At 41.7% G+C, this 23,677-nt stretch overlaps 1 long non-coding RNA gene across 1 annotated transcript; it reads left to right on the top strand.

Moving 5' to 3' along the window:
* The first annotated feature begins 15,368 nt into the window (after positions 1–15,368).
* On the top strand, positions 15,369–16,440 carry LOC120060601. The gene is made up of 2 exons (XR_005478249.1): positions 15,369–15,425; positions 16,023–16,440. It is a non-coding gene; the product is annotated as an uncharacterized LOC120060601 (long non-coding RNA).
* Positions 16,441–23,677: the final 7,237 nt, after the last annotated feature.

A 23,677-nucleotide genomic window follows, 5' to 3' on the forward strand; every position in this document is an offset into this window, starting at 1 on the left:
CTCAAGAAAAGGGCACCAATGAAAGGAGTGATAACTGGGGTAGCAGTAGATATACACGTTGACTAGCTGTGAGGGAAAATATTCCCGGTGTATGTGATGCTCGTCGTTTGAAGCACGCAGACAGGGGGGTAAGAGTGGTGAAACCGACGAGTCGTTATCTGTTCTTTTTGAGTTTTAAAGTTGAGTCTTTGCCTGACAAAGTGAAGTTAGGATATATTAGTTATCCATTAAGATGTTACAGGTGTCAAGCTTATGGGCATGTGGCAGCAGTGTGTAGGAGAGAGGGTCCAAGGTGTGAGAAATGTGCCGAAGGGCATGAGACAAAGGAATGTGTAGTATTGGGGAAAGTAGTGGAATGTGTTAATTGTAGGCAGTGCCCATGTAGCTGGGGATCAGAAATGTCCTGTGAGAAAGAGGCAGGTTGATGTTTCCAGGGTTAGAGTAGAGCAGAAGTTGTCATATGCTGAGGCAGTGAAGAAAGTAGAGGAAGATGGGTTAAGGTGAGAGTAGTAGAGATATACCAGTACAGAGGGATAGGCCAAAAAGTGAAATAAGTTTCAGTAAGATTGGATTTATAGCAATGGTTATTAATTGTACTACAGGGATGGATCGGAAGTCTCAGAAAATTGAGGTTGTGGTGGCAGCTGCAGAGAGGTTTTTGGGTGTGCGAGACTTGACAGCAGAAGAGTTACAGAATGTGTTAAGTGGTGATGTCCCATCCTTTCAGGGTGATGGCTTGAGGCAGGAATAAATACATTTAATTAGTGGAGTAGGGGTGTGTTAATTTTATTTTACATAATTTTGAAATTAGTGAGTATAGTGTTAGATGGTAGGGTATTTATTAAGTACATTTTTCTTTTTCAAGTAAAGTATAAGGGAGTTGTACTCCAGTCCAGTAGGTGGCGGTAATGCAACAAATTGGATGCCAAATGATGTTATACCTCATAGAAGATGAAGTTAATCGGTATTCGAGACTCATTTATCCCTAGATCCTGCTTCTTATGAACCGGGTTCTGATCTTCTGTCGCTGATGATAAAACGTTTTGAGACAGATTGATGGGGCATTCAAGTGGGAAGTCGTAGTCCGACATGATTGTGGTCGATACAAAAATATCAGAACGAGCAATGTCAGAGTCCGGAATATACAGTAGCTTTCACCTGGATTCACCTGTTCAGTCTACGTCATGGAAAGAGTAGGTGTTTCTAATGTTTTGTGTGTTTGTGTTTATCTATCCATTTATCTATCTACACACACACACACTGAGTGTACAAAACATTAGGAACAACTGCTCTGTCCATGATGTATACTGGCCAGGTGAATCCAGGTGAAAGCAAGCTACTGTATGTTGGAACATTGCTGTGGGGACTATAGCCACAATAGCATTAGTGAGGTAGGGCACCAGATTCGTTCATCGGACTGCCAGATGGTGAAGCGTAATTCATCACTCCAGAGAAGGCGTTTCCACTGCTCCAGTCCAATGGTGGCGAGCTTTACACCACTCCAGCCGACGCTTGGCTTTGCACATGGTGATCTTAAGCTTGTGTGCGGCTGCTCAGCCATGGAAAGAATTCAATGAAGCTCCCGACGAACAGTTCTTATCCGGACGGACGTTGCTTTCAGAGGCACTTTGGAACTTGGTGGTGAGTGTTGGAACTGAGGACAGACGATTTTTCCGCGCTACTCGTTTCAGCACCTGGCGGTACCGCTCTGTAAGCTTGTGTGGCCTATCACTTCGCGGCTGAGCCGTTGTTGCTCCTAGACGTTTCCACTTCACAATAACAGCACTTACATTTGGCCCGGGGCAGCTCTAGCAGGGCATACATTTTACGAACTGACTTGTTGGAAAGGTGACATCCTATGACGGTGCCATGTTGAAAGTCACTGAGCTCTTCAGTAAGGCCATTCTACTACCAATGTTTGTCTATGGAGATTGCATGGCTATGTGCTTGATTTTATACACCTGTGAGGAACAGATGTGGCTGAAATAGCTGAATCCACTAAGGGATGTCCACATACCTTTGTGTGTATATATAGTGTATAACATCAGCCATTGAGAACTGCAAAGGTTTTGCTGCTTTTCTCAACAACACTGATGCCCTGATATAAGACTGAATATATTCTCTGGAAGTCTAAATTGCCCAGTCTATGGCTGCTCTCACAAAATGCTGAACCTGGCTAAGACATTGTCCACAAGGTGGTAGTGTAGTCTTGAGTATGTATTTTGTGAGAGCAGCCATAGACTGGGCAATTTAGACTTCCAGAGAATATATTCAGTCTTATATTATTTAAATGGATCCCGCTTTATTTAGTTTTCATTACATCACACTGTCTCTTTCTTTGCTTTACTTGTGTGTGTGTGTGTGTGTGTGTGTGTGTGTGTGTGTGTGTGTGTGTGTGTGTGTGTGTGTGTGTGTGTGTGTTCTCGTTTTTGAGATCGTATTAGGACCTCAACTTATATAAACACCTTCCATATTAGGACCTTTGACCAAGTTAGGTCCAAAACCATGGTCTTCACTAGGGAAACCATTGGAATAGCCTGCAAATAGCATGCTAATATGCCTGGTTTGAAAATCACATAAAACTGTCAGGGTCCTAAGAAGGGGGTATTTTTGTAAGCCACCTGGTGGTAACATACCATACTGCAGCGTATCAAATCGAATCAAATCAAATGTTCTTGTCACACACACACACACACACAGTCTTGTATTTGTAACCATTTTAGGACACAGTGTAGTAATATCTAACAAGTATTCTAGCAATTCAACAACAACCGTTCCAGAACAACTACCTAATACACACAAATCAAGTAAAGGGATGGAATAGAATATGTACATATAAATATATGGATGAGTAATGACCGAGTGGCATAGGCAAGATGCCATATATGGTATAACATACCGTATATAAAGACACATGGTTAGCAGATGTTATTGCGATTGTGGCGAACGCTGTATTTAGGCTGTTGCGCCTTCTTCACCACACTGTCTGTGTGGGTGGACCATTTTAGTTTATCGGTGACATATACATTGAGGAACTTGAAACTTTCCACCTTCTCCACTGCTGTCCCGTTGATGTGGATAGGGGGGTGCACCCGTTGCTGTTTCCTGAAGTCCACGATCATCTCTTTTGTTTTGCTGACCTTGAGTGAGAGGTTATATTCCTGACACGACACTCCAAGAGCCCTCACCTCCTCCTTGTAAGCTGTATCGTCGTTGTTGGTGATCAAGCCCACCACTGTCGTGGGTGAACAGGAGGGTGCTGAGAGGAAGTCCAGAACTCAGTTGCACAGGGCGGGGTCGAGACCCAGGGCCTCAAATTTAGTGATGAGCTTGGAGGGTACTATGTTGTTGAATGCTGAGCTGTAGTCAATGAACAGCATTCTTACATAGGTATTCCTCTTGTCCTGTTGAGATAGGGTAGTGTGCAGTGTGACGGCGATTGCATCATCTGTGGACCTATTGGGGCGGTAAGCAAACTCATTGGATGGCAGAGAACATCTTGATTTTTCTGATTTGACTGTAGATTTTTTGCGATCGTCAACATGCATATGTGCATAGAAAGGAGAGTTTTTTATGCTGTCACCAACTGCTACTGACAAAGCAAGCAAGGAGAAGCAAGAAGGGACCCTAAACGTGGTTTTGATATACCCAACCTGCAGTTTGTATAAACACTGAGTTCAACCCTCTGTAAATCAGTCAGTTCTTAACGTAAAGACTTGAAACTCAGGATTCTGTAAAAGCCTACCCCACTGAGGATATGTGTTTATTTTCAGCTTCCTGTGACAACCGGAAGTGCCTTGAATTGGGGTCATAGGGGCTGTTTCAAAGGGTTAAAAAGGTCACATCTTTCTAAAATGTCATGTGTGTGATTAGGCAACCCTCATGAACCGGTACATATTATAAAAACAGATTTTTATCTGTTTTGTTTGGCCCTTTTTGGAACGTTTACAAATCTAACTAAGGGTATTCATACATTTCTAGTCTTCAAAGCTATTGAGGGGATTTGTCTAGGGGGTCATAGCTTAAACATGTCTATGGTAATGAGGGGAGATGCGTATGTGAGTCTCGAGCTAATCAGACCATTGATATAAGAAGGCTTGCCCCTGGACACTTGTAACTTAACTGGGTGGCACAACGTGGCACTCCCGACATCATACTTAAATACTGAGCCAATAGCAGCATCTATATATTAGAAATGGCCTTAGGCCCCATAAAGTTCATAAACGAGATGGGCGTGGCCACCCTACCTTCATACTTGAGTCTTTAGCCAACCGCAAAATATATATACAGTACCAGTCAAATGTTTGGACACACATACTCATTCAAGGGATTCTATATTTTTACTATTTTCTACATTGTAGAATAATATTGTAGATATCAAAACTATGAAATAACACATATGGAATCACGTAGTAACCAAAAAAGTGTTAAACAAATAAAAATATATTTGAGATTTGAGATTATTTTAAGTAAACACCCTTTGCCTTGATGACAGCTTCGCACACTCTTGGCACTCTCTCAGACAGCTTCATAAGGTAGTCACCTGGAATGCATTTCAATTAACAGGTGTGCCTTGTTAAAAGTACATTTGTGGAATTTCTTTCTTTCTTAATGCGTTTGAGCCAATCAGTTGTGTTGTGACAAGGTAGGGGTGGTATACAGAAGATAGCTCTATTTGGTAAAATACCAAGTCCCTATTATGGCAAGAACAGCGCAAGTAAGCAAACAGAGACAACAGTCCATCATTACTTTAAGGCATGAAGGTCAGTCAATGAGGAAAATGTCAATAACGTTTTAAAAGTTTCTTCAAGTGCAGTGGCAAAAACCATCAAGCGCCATAATTAAACTGGCTCTCATGAGGACCGCCACAGGAAAGGAAGAACCAGAGTTACCTCTGCTGCAGAGGATGAGTTCATTAGAGTTACCAGCCTCAGATTGCAGCCCAAATAAATGCTTCACAGAGTTCAAGTAACATCAACTGTTCAGAGGAGAATGCGTGAATCAGGCCTTCATGGTCGAATTGCTGCAAAGAAACCACTACTAAAGGACACCAAAAATAAGAAGAGACTTGTTTGGCCCAAGAAACTCTAGCAATGGACATTAGACCGGTGGAAATCTGTCCTTTGGTCTGATGAGTCCAAATTTGAAATGTTTGGATCCAACTGTGTCTTTGTGAGACGCAGAGTAGGTGAACGGATTATCTATGCATGTGTGGTTCCCACCGTGAAGCATGGAGGAGGAGGTGTGGTGGTGCTTTGCTGGTGACACTGTCAGAGATTTATTTAGAATTCAAGGCACACTTAACCAGCATGGCTACCACAGCATTCTGCAGCGATACACCATCCCATCTTGTCTGCGCTTAGTGGGGATATCATTTATTTTTCAAAAGGACAATGACCCAAAACTCACCTCCAGGCTGTGTAAGGGCTATTTGACCAAGGAGAGTGATGGAGTGCTGCATCAGATGACCTGGCCTCCACAATCACCCAACCTCAACCCAATTGAGATGGTTTGGGATGAGTTGGACCGCAGAGTGAAGGAAAAGCAACCAACAAGTACTCAGCATATGTGAGAACTCCTTCAAGACTGCTGGAAAAGCATTCCAGGTGAAGCTGGGTGAGAGAATGCCAAGAGTGTGCAAAGCTGTCATCAAGGCAAAGGGTTTGAAGAATCTCAAATATAAAATATATTTTGAGTTGTTTAACACTTTTTTGGTTACAACATGATTCCATATGTATTATTCTCAGTTTTGATGTTTTCACTATTATTCTACAATGTAGAAAATAGTAAAAATAAAGAAAAACCCTTAAATGAGTTTGTGTGTCCAAACTTTTGACTGGTACTGTATATTAGAGTTGGCTTTAGGCACTTAAAGTCACAGATCTAGGATCAGTTGACCTCCACATAATGTTAACATGAGCCACTAATATCTTACTTCAGTATTGTCTATAGCAGTTTCTTCATTAAGACTTATATTTGGCCTTAATATACACTGCTCAAAAAAATAAAGGGAACACTTAAACAACACAATGTAACTCCAAGTCAATCACACTTCTGTGAAATCAAACTGTCCACTTAGGAAGCAACACTGATTGACAATAAATTTCACATGCTGTTGTGCAAATGGAATAGACAACAGGTGGAAATTATAGGCAATTAGCAAGACACCCCCAATAAAGGAGTGGTTCTGCTGGTGGTGACCACAGACCACTTCTCAGTTCCTATGCTTCCTGGGTGATGTTTTGTTCACTTTTGAATGCTGGCGGTGCTTTCACTCTAGTGGTAGCATGAGACGGAGTCTACAACCCACACAAGTGGCTCAGGTAGTGCAGCTCATCCAGGATGGCACATCAATGCGAGCTGTGGCAAGGAGGTTTGCTGTGTCTGTCAGCGTAGTGTCCAGATCATGGAGGCGCTACCAGGAGACAGGCCAGTACATCAGGAGACGTGGAGGAGGCCGTAGGAGGGCAACAACCCAGCAGCAGGACCGCTACCTCCGCCTTTGTGCAAGGAGGAGTAGGAGGAGCACTGCCAGAGCCCTGCAAAATGACCTCCAGCAGGCCACAAATGTGCATGTGTCTGCTCAAACGGTCAGAAACATACTCCATGAGGGTGGTATGAGGGCCCGACGTCCACAGGTGGGGGTTGTGCTTACAGCCCAACACCGTGTAGGACGTTTGGCATTTGCCAGAGAACACCAAGATTGGCAAATTTGCCACTGGCGCCCTGTGCTCTTCACAGATGAAAGCAGGTTCACACTGAGCACATGTGACAGACGTGACAGAGTCTGGAGACGCTGTGGAGAACCTTCTGCTGCCTGCAACATCCTCCAGCATGACCGGTTTGGCGGTGGGTCAGTCATGGTGTGGGGTGGCATTTCTTTGGGGGGCCGCACAGCCCTCCATGTGCTCGCCAGAGGTAGCTTGACTGCCATTAGGTACCGAGATGAGATCCTCAGACCCCTTGTGAGACCATATGCTGGTGCTGTTGGCCCTGGGTTCCTCCTAATGCAAGACAATGCTAGACCTCATGTGGCTGGAGTGTGTCAGCAGTTCCTGCAAGAGGAAGGCATTGATGCTATGGACTGGCCCGCCCGTTCCCCAGACCTGAATCCAATTGAGCACATCTGGGACATCATGTCTCGCTCCATCCACCAATGCCACGTTGCACCACAGACTGTCCAGGAGTTGACGGATGCTTTAGTCCAGGTCTGGGAGGAGATCCCTCAGGAGACCATCCGCCACCTCATCAGGAGCATGCCCAGGCGTTGTAGGGAGGTCATACAGGCACGTGGAGGCCACACACACTACTGAGCCTCATTTTGACTTGTTTTAAGGACATTACATCAAAGTTGGATCAGCCTGTATTGTGGTTTTCCACTTTAATTTTGAGTGTGACTCCAAATCCAGACCTCCATGGGTTGATAAATTTGATTTCCATTGACCATTTTTGTGTGATTTTGTTGTCAGCACATTCAACTATGTAAAGAAAAAAGTATTTAATAAGAATATTTCATTCATTCAGATCTAGGATGTGTTATTTTAGTGTTCCCTTTATTTTTTTGAGCAGTGTATATGACTGTGGTTGTGTGGGGGGGGGAATTTCAACTGCTGGCTGGAATTCTCACTCAACTCTACCACTAATATGAACCTGTTCTACAGACTCTTGTAGACTACTATGCACTGAAAAACAGTTAATATGTTACAAATCAAAGCTTAACATTGAAATATGTGATTTCAAATTATTAAGTTAAATTCAGATAGGCATGTTATGTGCTCTCTAACACAAACATAAAATGTGTTGTTATTGCTGTAGACCTTTTAACAGATCTAGGAGCAGTTGACCTCCACAGAATGTTAACATTAGCCACTAATATCTGACTTCAGTACAGTCTATAGCTGTTTGTTCATTAATACTTATATGTGGCCTTAATATACAGCATATGACCTGGTAAAGGAGAGGGGGATGGGAGCAGAGAAGGGGATGGGAGGCTGCTCAATGATTGGCTGTAGTGTAGGGTGTGTCATACAATGTATCAAAATTTCAACTGCTGGCTGGAATTCTCACTCAACTGTACCACTAATATGAACCTGTTCTACAGACTCTTGTAGACTACTATGCACTGAAAAACAGTTAATATGTTACAAATCAAAGCTTAACATTGAAATATGTGATTTCAAATGATTAAGTTAAATTCAGATAGGCATGTTATGTGCTCTCTAACACAAACATAAAATGTGTTGTTGTTGTTGCTGTAGACCTTTTAACAGATCTAGTTGACCTCCATTAGCCACTAATATCTGACATCAGTATAGTTTATAGAGGTGTATCTGTCTGTCTGTGTCTTTCAGTTTCTATTTAGACTACATCAAATATGAAGAAGCTGTGCAGCCACACCATGTTCAACATGTTACCTAATTAGCTAGCTAGCTGACAATCTGGTTGACCTGTAGCATATAAACATTTGTTGGCACAGAAAGAAAGGGGATATGAAAAATGATTGATCAAATTCCTCCTGCCACTATCTGACTGGGTTAATAACTTCATATTAAGTTAATATGGACCCATTGTCTTAGACTTGAACTCTTGGACCAAACAGTGGGACTCTGATTTCAGCCATAGGGACTTGTGACTCGACTCCTGACTCCAACATTGGTGACTTTGACTCAACTCAGAGTAGCCATAGGGTCTTGTGAATTGACTCTGACTTTTGTGACTCAACTACAACACTACTGCCATTGCATGGCTACTACTACTGCTTCAACTACCAATTCTAGCAAGTTGTACCCCAGGTTGGGTACACTTTTCTGCTGCTCCCTCAAAAGCATTAAGCAGACATTTTGATTATACCTCCCTCCCCATAACTCTCTGTTGTTAATATCAGTAGGCTGTTTGAGTGGTCTGTGGGCAGGTAATTAATCTGATTGCTGATGGGTTAGGTTGCTAGATCGAATATTAACCTGCCATAAGCTACTTTTGTGTCAGCAAGTCTCCCCAGTGAAAAATGTACATATCCACCACTCCATCTCTCATGTACAGACCATTCAAGTAGCCGCACTTAACACCTCACTGATACTGATTGTGTAAGCTACAAACCCAAATTGTCTAAGGAAATGTGGCTAACAGTAATAACATTGCAGACATATTCAGAAATCTGGGCTGATGGAATCATTGTTATGCATATCTACTGGCCATAATTTCCGCTTGAGGTCCTGCCCCTCCCCCACTGCAAAGTGCACAAAAGTACCAAACTATCAAAGGTTTTATAGGTCAACACAGTCTCCCCCCTCCCCTGTCCTTTGTATATTATTTATATATACTTGTGTTCCCATATGTACTTCCTGTATTGATTTGTTGTTAATAAAAATATAATAATAATAAAAGATACACAGTTCCCCCTCCCCCATGTTGCAGCATAAATCTCTGCCCAAGGTTGCCATGTACACTATTTTGTGGTTTATTGATGTACTTTTAAAACTTTGCGGCAGGTGAAAGGTTTTGGTCGCTAGGTGGAAGTTGTTATACTACTTCTATATTGCAACGTTACCAACATGGCATTTTAAAAAAATCATTAATTTCCCTGTATTCTGCTAAAATTGTGCTAGTGAAGGTGGGTTTTGAAGTCTGGTTTTGAGCAGACTCCTAGAAATTTGAAATTGACCTGGCAAGCCTGTCCCTGCCTGAGCGTGATCACCACTGAAGTAGCTGTGCAGCACGTGTTTTAAGGAAGAGGAGGATGGTTGCAGATGTTTGCATTCATGCAAGAAGGTAAGCTATTAACTAAACTGTTAACCAATATTTTAGCTAAAATTGTATTTGGTGTATTGACAAGCAATGCATGTTCTCGTTGTCTTTATTTTTAATGAATTAATGTCAGTCATGTATGTCTTTCGGTGGAATCCAACATGCATTGACATGTCTGAAAGCTGCATTGTGTCAGATATACTGCGTCATGACAGATTGAAATTGGCAGGTTTATCCAAACAATTCATTAATGCGCAATTGTTACTTTGCATGTTTCTACCTTATAGTTATTTGTGGCTTGCTAACGGTTAGTGTGCTAGCTAACTGTTAGCGTGCTAGCTAACTGTTAGCGTGCTAGCTAACGGTTAGCGTGCTAGCTAACGGTTTGCATGCTACCCATGCTAGTTTAAAAAAAATTATATGCTAGCTATGGTTGCAAGCTAGCTAATAAGTTTAGCATAATTGGTAAACGTGTCTTTGATTCAGAATACATGATTGTGGTTAACAATGTTACATGCATTGGAAAATAATATTGCTATAGTGTAACAAGCTAGCAAGAAAAGCCAGTTCCTTTTCATCTATTTTGTCAAGTTATAAGCCTGTATGCGTGTTAAAATATTTAAACCCCCTCATTAAATTCATGTATTGAAGTTGCGCCCGTTTTTTATAGCCCTTTCTTACCCAAATACCGTTTTTTACATTGAAATAATTCAGATGAAAAGAAATATGAAAAGAAATATGTTAAACTAATTAAGAAATAAGTGACCAGATTTTTTTTATTGAAAACCATGGACATTAGTTTGGGTGGGGGGAGGGGCGTGGTGGGGTTCCTAGTTCTTCTTTTTTTTGCACATAAAAGAGTGAAACACCACAACAAGAATAAGGGTTGTGGAAAGTGTCCATTTTGGTAGGACTGTGACAATTCACTGTCTTGAAAAATACATACATACAATACATACATATATTGGCAGGTTCTTTAACCAAATCCCTATTTCTTACACACATTTTTTAAGATCTAAAACATAATGGAAGATAAGAGTCCAGGAAGCTACAAAGTAACCAATGCGGTATGTTTTCTGATTTGCCTAGTATTTAGAGTACGCTTGCCTTGCTTTAGCCAAACCAATCATACTGATTGCATGCAGGAACTTGCATAATGTGCTTATGTTATGCTTATACTTGCTTTTTTACCTTGAAAGTAGTTTTAAAAAACAGAAATTGTAATAGATGTTTGTTGGACCTCTATTAGTCAATGATAACAGTCATTGGTGTCCCCCAGCCCATCCCCTGTTGTGTGCCGAGCAATCTTGTCATTCTATTAAGTCTCAACTATTCTTTTTGTCTTCCTTTACAAAGGCACTGCAGAGGCTAAGAAGGCGCATGGAAAATCTAAAGAAGCATAGTTCAACTTGTGAGGCCAGATTTGAAAAGGAAAAGATAAATCCCGAAGCGCAGGTTTGTCAGTTGTTTAGAATGAGGATACTGGGGATGGTTGAATCGTTATCATATCCTATTGCCTAATTTGCACATGACTAATATCATTTTATTGTATCCTTAGATGTCAGACACCGAGGCTGCCAGTACCTCTGAGGCTGCCAGTACTTCTGGGTCGATAGTCAATGTGTTGGATGATGCACCACCGTTGTTCAGAACAGACAGTATATACGTAAGTTAAAGTGTCATTCAACACCAGCACATACTGTAAGTTCTTGTGAATCAGCTTTGTAAATCAAAGATGGGCAAGTCTGCACTTTCATCCCATATTCATAGTATTATAACATAAACAAGTAGAGGAGCACAGTCGTAACTAATCAAAATGTGCCGGTGTCCAAATACTTTGTCATCTGTCTAGTTATCCAATATAATTTTTTTCTTCAATACAGTTGACCAAAGCTATGCTTGGATACAAGACTGATGACTCAATAACCAGCTTTGACAACAGTGAAGATGGTTATGTCCCAGGATCATCAGAGGAAGGCAATTTTTATGAAGAAAATCTGACAGGTATGTCTATACTTTACATACACATGGACCTATTCTTAATTACAATGTCCTGTTTGAAAATGACATGTTTTCCACTGATGTTTTCCAGGAGAGATGTCAGTGATTCGGGTCAAAAAGCCAATGACCAAGGGAAAGCTGGGGCAAAGGAGAGACTCACACGGTAAGCATGTTTCCTGCTGCCTTCAGTCAGTGCAAGTCTGATGGCCTTGAGATAGAAGCTGTTTTTCAGTCTCAGCTTTGATGCACCTGTACTGACCTCGCCTTCTGGATGATAGTGGGGTGAACAGGCAGTGGCTCGGGTGGTTGTTGTCCTTGATGGTCTTTTTGGCCTTTCTGTGACATCGGGTGGTGTAGTTGTCCATGAGGGCAGGTAGTTTGCCCCGGTGATGCGTTGTGCAGACCTCACTACCCTCAGGAGTGCCTTACGGTGTGGGCGGAGCAGTTGCCGTACCAGGCGGTGATACAGCCTGACAGGATGCTCTCGATTGTGCATCTGTAAAAGTTTGTGAGTGTTTTTGGTGACAAGCCAAATTTCTTCAGCCTCCTGAGGTTGTTTTGTTGATGTTGAGTGTGAGGTTATTTTCCTGACACCACACTCCGAGGGCCCTCACCTCCTCCCTGTAGGCCGTCTCATCGTTGTTGGTAATCAAGCCTACCACTGTAGTGTCGTCTGCAAACTTGATGATTGAGTTGGAGGAGTGCATGGCCACGCAGTCATGGGTGAACAGGGAGTACAGGAGAGGGCTGAGAACGCACCCTTGTGGGGACCCAGTGTTGAAGATCAGCGGGGTGGAGATGTTTCCTACCCTCACCGCCTGGGGGTGGCCCGTCAGGAAGTCGAGGTCCCAGTTGCACAGGGCGGTGGGTCTCGAGCTTAATGACGAGTTTGGAGGGTACTATGGTGTTAAATGCTGAGCTGTAATCGATGAACAACATTCTTACATAGGTATTCCTCTTGTCCAGATGGGTTAGGGCAGTGTGATTGCGATTGCATTGTCTGTGGACCTATTGGTGCGGTAAGCAAATTCGAGTGGGTCTAGGTGTCAGGTAGGGTGGAGGTGATATGGTCCTTGACTAGTCTCTCAAAGCACTTCATGATGACGGAGGTGAGTGCTATGGGGCAATAGTCATTTAGCTCAGTTACCTTAGCTTTCTTGGGAACATGAACAATGGTGGCCTTCTTGAAGCATGTGGGCACAGCAGGCTGGGATAAGGATTGATTGAATATGTCCGTAAACACACCAGCCAGCTGGTCTGCGCATGCTCTGAGGACGCGGCTAGGAATGCCGTCTGGGCCAGCAGCCTTGTGAGGGTTAACACGTTTAAATGTTTTACTCACGTTGGCTGCAGTGAAGGAGAGCCCGCATGTTTTGGTAGCGGGCCGTGTCAGTGGTACTGTATTGTCCTCAAAGCAAGCAAAGAAGTTGTTTAGTTTGTCTGGGAGCAAGACATCGGTGTCCGCAACGGGGCTGGTTTTCTTTTTGTAATCCGTGATTGACTGTAGACCCTGCTACATACGTCTCGTGTCTGAGCCGTTGAATTGCGACTCTACTCTGTCTCTATACTGACGCTTAGCTTGTTTGATTGCCTTGCCTAGGGAATAGCTACACTGTTTGTGTTCGGTCATGTTTCCGGTCGCCTTGCCATGATTAAAAGCAGTGGTTCGCGCTTTCAGTTTTGCGCGAATGCTGCCATCAATCCACGGTTTCTGGTTGGGGAAGGTTTTAATAGTCACCGTGGGTACAACATCACTGATGCACTTTCAAATAAACTCGATCCCAGTCCACGTGACCAATGCAATCTTGAAGCGTGGAATCAGATTGGTCGGACCAGCGTTGAACAGACCTGAGCACAGGCGTTTCCTGTTTTAGTTTCTGTCTATAGGCTGGGAGTAACAAAATGGAGTCGTGGTCAGATTTGCGAAAGGAGGGCGAGGGAGGGCTTTGTATACGTCGCAGAAGTTAGAGTAGCAATGAACCAGAATCATGCCATCCCGGGTCACGCATTCCATATGCTGATAAAATTTAGGGAGCTTGTTTTCAGATTAGCCTCGCTAAAATCCCCATCTACAATAAAAGCAGCCTCAGGATATGTGGTTTCCAGTTTACATAGAGTCCAATGAAGTTCTTTCAGGGCCGTCGAGGTATCTTCTTGGGGGGGATATACACGGCTGTGATTATAATCGAAGAGATTTCTCTAGGTAGATAATGCGGCCGGCATTTGATTGTGAGGAATTCTAGGTCAGGTGAGTAAAAGGACTTGAGTTTCCTGTATGTTGTTATGATCACACCCCGAATTATTAATCATAAGGCATACACCCCCGCCCTTCTTCTTACCAGAGAGATGTTTGTTTCTGAGATGCGTGAAGAAACCGGGTGACTACGTACTCTGATAACGTATCCCGAGTGAGCCATGTTTCCGTGAAACAGAGAATGTTACTATCTCTGATGTCTCTCTGGAAGGCAACCCTTGCTCGAATTTAGTCTACCTTGATGTCAAGAGATTGGACATTGGCGAGTAGTATACTCGTGAGATGTGGGCGATGTGCCCGTCTACAGAGCCTGACCAGAAGACCGCGCCATCTGCCCCTTCTGTGGCGCCGTTGTTTTGGGTCGCCGGCTGGGATCTGATGCATTGCCCTGGGTGGTAGTCGAAACAGAGGATCCGCTTTGGGAAAGTCATATTCCTGGACGTAATGTTGGTAAGTTGACGTTGCTCTTATATCCAGTAGTTCTTCCCGGCTGTATGTAATAAAACTTAAGATTTCCTGGGGTATCAATGTAAGAAATAACACATTAAAAAACAAAATACTGCATAGTTTCCTAAGAACGCGAAGCGAGGCGACCATCTCTGTCGGTGCCATAAGTATTCTGGCCGTACTGTGCTGGTCCAGATCTGTTCTGTCTTCATCAGTTAGTGTATTTCCAACCATGCCAGCACAGAACGGTTCAGTTTGGATTGTACAGTGGTGTGAAAAAGGTTAGGATGGAGTCTGCCTTCATTTCAGCATGGTATTGTGCTTTCCCCTCTCAATACATGGCTGTATCTGTAGGGTTTGGGTGGCTGTAGCCGTCCCTCTCATACCATATTCAATAGGCTTGAATGGCACAGCTGTTATAAACCTGCATTTTGAGTTTTTCCAACAGTTATCGCTTATGGATTGGTTGATAGGTTGGATTGGGTGAAACTGACATGATTTCCACTGATGTTTTCCAGGAGAGATGTCAGCGATTCGGGCCAAAAAGCCAATGACCAAGGAAAAGCTGGAACAAAAGAGACGTTCACACGGTAAACATGTTTCCTGCTGTCTTCAGTCAGTGCATTTTCCCTCTGGGAAAAATGCTGACTCTAATTGGTTGTGCATTGATTTAACTTGCTGCAATTTGATTTTGTTTTTATTGTCTTTTACAAACTGTTATGTCTGAATAAATGGATGCAGCGGCCACTGATAGTTCATCAGAGAATGACTCTGAGAGAGAGGAGTCGTCTGAAGAATCCTATGAAGAAAATCTGACCGGTATGCCTACACCTTACATAGACATGGACGTATTCTTAATTACAATGTCCTTTTCGACATGTTTTCCACTGATGTTTTCCAGGAGAGATGTCAGAGAGAGAGATTCGGGCCAAACAGCCAATGACCAAGGGAAAGCTGGGGCAAAGGAGAGGCTCACACAGTAAGCATGTTTCCTGCTGCCTTCAGTCAGTGCGTTTTCACTCTGTAGTGTCAATTTATGGTGCTGTGCTGGTCCAGATCAATCCTGTCTTCATCAGTTAGTGTATTTCCAACCATGCCAGCACAGAACGGTTCAGTTTGGATTGTAGTCAAGACGTTAGATCTGGAACTAGTGTGTCAGGATAGATGATAACACAGAACGGATCAGTTTGGATTGGACACAAGTCAAGACGTTAGATCTGGAACTAGTGTGTCAGGATAGATGATAACACAGAAGGATTACCACACTTTACATTGTTTTTCCTGGGTGAGGGAACTTAATTTAATAAGTATTGCTTTTATTAGAAGGATTACATTGCAAACATTTTGATGGGCTTAGATTTCATACAGATTGAATCTGCCTTGATGTCAGCATTGCACATTCTTCTCTCACATCCTTCTCTATGTAGTTATTTAGTTGGGATTGTTAGTTTAACCTCAACACTCTCTGCAGATACAGCTGCAACCTGGTAGAGTTAATACAGAGAGATGTTCAAGTACTGTATTGTAGTCAACCTTTATTTAATGTAGTCATTCATAATGTCATCTCTTTCCAAAGGTGCCAAAGGAACAAAAAGGTTTTGGTCGACAATAGAGGTGGATGCAGTTGAAGATACCTTGATGAATTTTATCCGACTGGGAAAAACGCCTGGAAAACAAGACTGTGAGAAATGCATTGCTGCTTCTGGCCAAGCGCTAGTAAACAGGGACTGAAGAGCAGTAAAGTTCTATGTACACAACAGAATAGTTGCAGATCAGAGAAAATAAATGGATGCTTCTATCTTGGTGTACCTCTGAGGATTTAATGGGATTTACTTGACTTAAGCTCATAGGCAGTTGATGAATGTCCTCCATCTCACTCTGTTTGGGGGAAGTTTTCCCAGGTGGGTTGTTCACTTTTGGAGTGACTAAGGTCTCAAGAATACAAAGCCTGCTGACTTTGAATGTTACAGAAAAATAAAATACATTTTTCTAAATTATTAATCTGTTACTTGGATATAATGACTCCATTACTGAAATGGTTGTTCCAGTAGAACTACACTACAGTAGAACTACACTACAGCCGTTGAATTGCCATCCGTGTTGCATCATTGTGGCATTCTACATGCAATATTTTCAGTCATAAAATAGAATGAATGCATCAAATATCGAGAATTTAAACTTGTTAATTATTTTACGCTTCCATTAGGTACAATGTAGGCAGTTGGATAGCTTTTATAGATTTTATAGGAGGCATTCTCTCGATGGCTGAGTGGCTGCTGCCAACATACAGACTCAATCTCTAGCCACTTTAATAATTAATAATTCAATGTAATAAATGTATCACTAGTCACTTAAACAATACCACTTTATATAATGTTTACATACCCTACATTACTTATCTCATATGTATATACTGTACACTATACCATCTACTGCATCTTGCCTATGCCGTTCTGTACCATCACTCATCCATATATTTATATGCACATATTCGTATTCATTCCTTTACACTTGTGTGTAAAAGGTAGTTGTTGTGAAATTGTTACATTACTTGTTAGATATTACTGCACGGTCGGAACTAGAAGCACAAGCAATTCGCTACACTCGCATTAACGTCTGCTAACCATGTGTATTTGACCAATTTGATTTGATTTGATTTGCAATGTGCGGTCTCAAGTAGGTGGTAAAATTACAAGTGAACTTTTTTCAAGAAGTCAGCAACTTTCGGTGATTTCCTCATATTAGATTTTTTTTCTAGCTCATGAGTGTAATTTCTGTGCTTCTATGATGTCTGGAAAGCAGGGTCCTAAAAAGGTATGTAAATGTGAGGAGTCTAAATTGGTTAGAAATGCAAGACTGTGTGTGTGTGTGTGTGTGTGTGTGTGTGAGAGAGAAAGAAATAGAGTGCAGTGGGATATGCTATTATCACAGCAGCAGTTAATTGGCATAATTCTTTCGAGGCCAGGTTATGGCCAGTATAAACTTCTAGCCCTAACATGAGCCCATAATACAATTCACATCCACCATCACATTAAAGTAGGCTTCAACTGATTGTGCAATGTTGCTATGCTGACACTGACCTAGAGGACCTAAATGAAATGGTGTGTGTGCTTGTGGGTCAGTGTGTGTATGTCCTCATGAAAGATACAGTGAAGTATAAAAGGATCATTATGCAAAAAAAAATGCTAAATCTATCGAATGTAAATGCTACTAGATATGATTGAGAGCACATTCATTAATTGGTAATGTAACTAAAAATAATTGTAGGTCTAACTCTGTAAACACCTACATGTAATGTTTTAGTGGTGTTTTTTTCTCCCCCCCTGTATTAGCTTTCTCCCCCCCCAGGGTGCTAAACACAATACAAAATGAAATTGAAAATCAACTATTTGGGTTGGTGCCCCTCCACCTCTCTTCCTCCTCCCAAAACCTACTAAACGACATGCCACTGACTGAGTAAAGCCAGAGTTTCTATGTATGCGGATGACTCAACACTATACACGTCAGCTAATACAGCGACTGAAATGACTGCAACACTCAACAAAGAGCTGTAGTTAGTTTCAGAGTGGGTGGCAAGGAATAAGTTAGCCCTAAATATTTCTAAAACTAAAAGCATTGTATTTGGAAGAAAAAACACTCACTAAACCCTAAACCTCAACTAAATCTTGTAATAAATAATGTGGGAATTGAGCAAGTTGAGATGACTAAACTGCTTGGAGTAACACTAGATTGTAAACTGTTATGGTCAAAACATATTGATGCAGTAAAAGTTAAGATGGGGAGAAGTCTGTCTATAATAAAGCAATGCTCTGCCTTCTTAACAACGCTATCAACAAGGCAGGACCTACAGGCTCAAGTTTTGTCACACCTTGACTACTGTTCAGTCGTGTGTTCAGGTGCCAATAAAAAGGACTGAGGAAAATTGCAATTGGCTCAGAACAGGGCAGCACGGCTGGCTCTTGGATGTACACAGAGAGCTGATATTAATAATATGCATGTCAATCTCTCCTGGCTGAAAGTGGAGGAGAGATTGACTTCATCACTACTTTTATATATGAGAGGTGTTAACATGTTGAATGCACCCCATGCATGGACACCCATGCATACCCCACAAGACATGCCACAAGAGTCCCTCTTCACAGTCCCCAAGTCCAGAACAGACTATGGGAGGCACATAGTACTACATAGAGCCATGACTACATTGAACTCTATTCCACATCAAGTAACTGACGCAAGCAGTAAAATGTGATTTAAAAAACTGATTAAAAAAAACACCTTATGGAACAGCGGGGACTGTGAAGCAACATAAACATTGGCACAGACACATGCATACACACACAATAAGATATGACTATACATACACTTTAGTACTGTAGATATGTGGTAGTGGTGGAGTAGGGGACTGAGGGCACACAGTGTGTTGTGAAATCTGTTCATGTATTGTAATGTTTTAAAATTGTATAAACTGCCTAAATTTATAAATACTGTTCACTTGTCAGTTAATTAACTGTCTGTGTCACCCGACTATGTAAAAATTGAAAAAATCAAGGGGCCTAAACAGCTACCCTGGGGAATTCCTGATTCTAACTGCATTATATTTGATAGATTTCCATTAAAGAACAACCTCTGTGTTCTGTTAGACAAGTAACTCTTTATCCGCATTCTAGCAGGGGGTGTAAAGACATAACACATATGTTTAAACAGCAGCAGACTATGATTGATAATGTCAAAAGCTGCACTGAAGTCAAACAAGACAGCCCCCACAATCATTTTATTATCAATTTCTCTCAGCCAATCATCAGTCATTTGTGTAAGTGCTTGTTGAGTGTCCTTCCCTATAAGCATGCTGAAATTCTGTTGTCAATTTGTTTACTGTAAAATAGCATTATATCTGGTGAAACACCATTTTTTCCAGTTTACACATCAACTAATCCTCCAAGTCAAAAAGTTGTAGGCTAGGTGCTTTTGGAGGTGGCGCATGGCACAACGGTGCACCTGGAAGACCTCTGCAATAGCGTAAATACGCAAACTTAGTGTTTTTAAGGTTGGGTAAACTTTTGGACATTTGTTAGTTTGGACAATATTTCGGACATCATGGCTTTGCGTGTAAAAAAAAAATGTGTGATTAGGAGAAAATAGCATTGTTTTCACGTCAATGAGAAAATTAGGAGATCTTCAACCTTTCATGTGAGTAACCATACTTCATTATTCATAATATTATGATAGGCTACAAAATATGCATACATGGCTCAACCCAATATATTATTTTTAAAACACTGCTGTGCAATCTCCACTGGTCCAAGACGGGCATGGTAGAGCCAATAGCATCATTATTTTACAATCACTTTGAAACTATTTTTATTGCATTTATTGCTAATCAAATCAAAGTTTATTTGTCACGTGCGCCGAATACAACAGTGAAATGCTTACTTACAGGCTCTAACCAATAGTGCAAGAAAGGTGTTAGGTGAACAATAGGTAAGTAAAGAAATAACACAACACTATTAGCTTATTTTCTGTGATACAGTAGCCTAGACCACATCACTCATGCATTGCATGTATTTTCAAACAATGATTCAATGATCCCTGTCAAAAATAATGTCTTAGCCCACTGGGCACACTGTCATTTCGACGTGGACATTTTTGTGATATTTGGTTGAGATTGATCAATCAGTTTTCTACTGACCTTTATTCACCCACTCAAAAGATAGAAGTCCCAATGTGTTATCACTATGCTTTCATCCATCTAAAAAACAACCAAATTATACTGAACAAAAATATAAACCCAACATGTAAAGTGTTGGTCCATGTTTCATGAGCTGAAATAAAAGATCAAAGAGATTTTCCATATGCACAAAAAGCTTATTTCTCTCAAATTTGTATACATCCCTGTTAGTGAGCATTTCCCCTTTGCCAAGATAATCCATCCACCTGACAGGTGTGGCATATCAAGAAGCAGATTAAACAGCAGGATCATTACCCAGGTGCACCTTGTGCTGGGGACAATAAAAGGCCACTGTTAATAGTGCAGTTTTGTCACTCAACACAATGAGAAAATAATAAGAAAAAAGCACACTGCTCTTGCTAGTATTACTGCTCTTTATTAAGCCCGATGTCTTGGCCTCAAGGCCTTCCTTAGAGCTTTTGTGAGTGTTTATAATTTGCACCCTTATGTAGACATTGCTCCACCCACATCCGTTCAATGCATCGAATGGGGTATCAGTCGAGGGAAAATAAGCAAGTGTTACCAAATATAACAATTCAAAAGTATTCTAATAAAGTGTGTACATAAAACGCATTAAACAAGTCTGTAAAACCTCAATGAGGACATCGACCTATCAAGTAAGTTTTCATAAATCATTGGATACGGTGCAAGAAAAAACGTCAGAGTAGTCTGAAGTGGCAGCCTTAACTCATGTTCACATTTACAACATAACATGCATGGGCATTTAATCAATCAAATTTATTTATAAAGCCCTTTTTACATCAGCTGATGTCACAAAGTGCTGTACAGAAACCCAGCCTAAAACCCCAAACAGCAAGCAATTCAGATGTAGAACAACGGTGGCTAGGAAAAACACCCTAGAAAGGTGGGAACCTAGGAAGAAACCTAGAGAGGAACCAGGCTGAGGGGTGGCCAGTCCTCCTCTGGCTGTGCCGGGTGGAGATTATAACAGAACATGGCCAAGATGTTCGAACATTCATAGATGACCAGCAGGGTCAGATAATAATAATCACAGTGGTTGTAGAGGGTGCAACAGGTCAGCACCTCAGGAGTAAATGTCAGTTGGCTTTTCATAGCCAACAGCAGGTGCGGTAGAGAGAGAGTCGAAAGCAGCAGTTCCAGGACAAGGTAGCACATCCAATGAACAGGTCAGGGTTCCATAGCCGCAGGCAGAACAGTTGAAACTGGAGCAGCAGCATGACCAGGTGGACTGGGGACAGCAAGGAGTCATCAGGCCAGGTAGTCCTGAGGCATGGTCCTAGAGAAGAGAGAGAGAATTAGAGGGAGCATACTTAAATTCATACAGGACACCGGATAAGACATGAGAAATACTCCAGATATGAGAATACCCTAGCCCCCCGACACAAACTATTGCAGCATAGTGTGTCTTAATCATTAAGAGCTTCTGGGAATGTCTGGAGGATGAAAATCTCAAAACATAATCTTTTGCTCAGAGTATTATTTATATCACCTCCCCTGTCCTGATATCTTGACTTTCTTTATGCCACATCTAAAGGTAGAAATGTTATGTTTTTGGTCATTTAAATATACTGCGACTGGATAATCTGTCATTTCTCCTGATTTGAACTTTTATGTTCCTTAATTCTGTTTGAGAGAACGAGAGGTTTTACCTACATAACACAGCCCACATGGACACTTATTAATGTAGATAACATAGATGGTCATAAATTCTTGACCTAGACCTGGCGCTCCGGTACCGTTTGCCGTGTGGTAGCAGAGAGAACAGTCTATGACTTGGGTGACTGGAGTCTTTGACAAGTCAAAACACACATTTGTTCAGTTAAAACACATGCTAGGGTTAATTTATTTTTTACCTAATTCTAACTTCATGTTGCAGGTTTGGTGAAATACATAGTTCTCTGATGTGTCCAAGTATCTGTACTATGGTTCCCATGATCCTATGGCCCAAAATGGAACAAAGTTCAAATGGGAATACAATGTCAGATATTTTGTATTTATACAGTAACTTAAAATGTATGCGAAACAAAAAACATTGATTTGAAAGTTTAGCAAACCACAGAATGACTACTTTGAACAATTTACACAGAATATTTTACAAAAATACAATTACTGGAAGAACATTGCAGACGCAAAGTTTGGTAACATAATCAGTTTTTTATGCTACCACGTTTCCCAAAAACTCTGTTAAATATCTGTTCCAATTTAATATTCAAAGATGTCTGCAGAAATAATGGGGTGTCAGCTATCACATGAAACCTAGGGGAAGTGGATTTACATCTGGCAACGGAATTAGGGTAATGAAATTGCATTATGGGTATAATATCCTTTTTCATACTTGGATATTATACTACACACTGGCTATTATTCTATTGAGCTTCGCCCCCAAACATGACCACACTTGGTTGATACAGACCTATATCTGAATCAGTCATAGACATCACAGTACAGCAGAGTAAAATAGAGTACAGTAGATATGTTCATCACTGTACAGTAGAGTACATTAGAGTACTGTACAGCAGAGTACTGTACTCTAGGCTAGTGTGCTCTACTGTACTGTACTTTTCTTTACTGTACTGTTCTCTACTGTGCTGTCCAAACTTGTGAAACATAGATGTCTATGATTGGTTCAGATTTGGTCCAGGCCAGAGTGGAATGACCAAATGTCAACTACTTTTAAACGTCCATGGACATCCGGTGTGGGTTGTTGCTCAGTGGGGGAGGATGCTGGTGCTCAGTGGGTGAGGATGCTGGTGCTCAGTGGGTGAGGATGCTGGTTACAGTCAATGGATAGAGGGTAGGTGTCGTGGTAGGTGTCAGTAAGAGTTGCGAGAGGGGACATTAAAGACGTCACCAGTGAGTTGTTTCTACTTTTACTGTTGAAAAGCGAAATCCCAAGTGTATATATATATACAGTAAAGTACACACAGGGTTTAAAAAAACATACGTGTTGAGCAAAATAGTGTTTTATTAGACACAACTGCAAACTTCAAGGAGTAGGGCATTCGAGGATCACAGGAGGTTGGGGGTACCTTAACTGGGGAGGACGGGCTCGTGGTAATGGCTGAAGCAGTATGAGTGGAATGGTATCAAATACATGGTTTCCATTTGATGCCATTCCATTGACTCCATTCCAGCCATTATTATGAGCCGTCCTCCCCTCAGCAGCCTCCACTGGTCATGATGACATACCTGGACCACCTATTGAGACCTTTCAAGTAAATCAGGTGTTCATTGATGTGAAAAGGAGACTGGATTTCCACTTTAACTGAAGAGAGAGTGGCAGAGTAGGATGTCACCTAGACTGTTTTCACAGTCTTGCTTTGACCACCAGATGACAGAAAGAGAAATAAAACCGCTATGAGCTGAACATAACAGTATGCCAGTGGAAGGGAGGACAGTAGCAGGAGACCAGTGGAAGGGAGGACAGTAACAGGAGACACTATGAGCTGAACATAACAGTATGTCAGTGGAAGGGAGGACAGTAACAGGAGACACTATGAGCTGAACATAACAGTATGTCAGTG

Source organism: Salvelinus namaycush, chromosome 16 (assembly GCF_016432855.1).
Source record: "Salvelinus namaycush isolate Seneca chromosome 16, SaNama_1.0, whole genome shotgun sequence".
Taxonomy (NCBI): domain Eukaryota; kingdom Metazoa; phylum Chordata; class Actinopteri; order Salmoniformes; family Salmonidae; genus Salvelinus; species Salvelinus namaycush.